The sequence below is a fragment of the Condylura cristata genome, unplaced genomic scaffold (assembly GCF_000260355.1).
Source record: "Condylura cristata isolate star-nosed mole 26May11 unplaced genomic scaffold, ConCri1.0 scaffold00171, whole genome shotgun sequence".
Taxonomy (NCBI): domain Eukaryota; kingdom Metazoa; phylum Chordata; class Mammalia; order Eulipotyphla; family Talpidae; genus Condylura; species Condylura cristata.
The window spans coordinates 3212-4449 of record NW_004567272.1 but is presented as its reverse complement, the minus strand read 5'-3'; positions in this window follow the sequence as shown (position 1 = coordinate 4449).

Genomic DNA, 1238 nt, shown 5'->3' with positions numbered 1-1238 from the left:
ATGTGGAGGAAGAAGCACTCAGGTAGGGAGGGAGTGGGGGATCCTGTCCACTGGGGCTTTCAAGTCCCAGGGAGAACTTGCCCCACCTGGTAAATGGGAAGCACAAGCCACACACCTGTGCTACCCAAAGGGGTTTGGTCCAGTTCCCCCTCTCCCTCCTGCATAATGTCCTCTCTTTATTTTCCTAGTCCTGACCTGGGGCTTTAGTCACACTTCTGGAAACTTCCCTCTACTCCAGAATTAGAAAATATCCTTAGGATGTCTGACCTGATTCCTCCCTGGTCTCACATGATGTCTCTTCCCACAGGGGGACAGAGAGGAAACTACACTCTGCCTGTGGGTAAGTGTGCATCAGGGGGATGTGTAGATAGAGCCCCTGGGACAGTGTAGATGGAGCCCCTGGGACAGTGTAGATGGAGCCCCTGGGACAGTGTAGATGGAGCCCCTGGGACAGTGTAGATGGAGCCCCTGCGGGTGTCACCCCATCAGTCCCTCCTGTGGTCTCCTCTCTCGTGGCTCTGACCAGGTCTGTGTTGTTCTCCCCCAGGCAGCGACAGTGCCCAGGACCCTGATGTGTCTCTCAGCCCCTAAAGGTGAGACCCTGAGGCCTGCGTGGAAGGGGCTGGGGCAGAGAGCAGGGGCCAGGTTATGGGGAGCTGTGAGGGGAATAGTATGAGGATGGGTGGGCTGTTGACAACACTGACACTTAGTGATTCACGTGAATTTGTTCCTGACCAGTTTCCTTTAGAGTGAGACAGCTGCCTGTTGGGAATGTTGTAAAAAGTTAGTTCCCACTAGACAGCTCCCACCCTCCAGAGCCATTGTTCCTGGAAGGTGCTGGCCTGGTGGGTTCCCAGAGATAAGCCTAGAGTCCTGCCTGATCAAGATAAGGTCCCAGCGTCTGTCTGTCTGTCTGTCTGTCTGTCTGTCTGTCTGTCTGTCTGCTGTGTCCCTAACATCTGGATAAACAGGAATTTGAGGGCACCCACCACTAATGGACCGATGTACCCAGTGGAAAATCCCCAGCCCTACTAACTGCCCTTATAAACCCCACTCTGTAGATCTACAAGATCCTTCCTTGAGGGGTGCGCCTGCTGTGACAGGGCACAGAAAGGAAGGATCCTGGCTGGAGCTGGCCTAATAAAGTCTCCTTTCTTTTTGCATCGGACATGGGCCTCGGTGGTTATTGAACGGGGCAATATTTTACACTCTAACAGTTGGGGGCTCATCAGCCCACC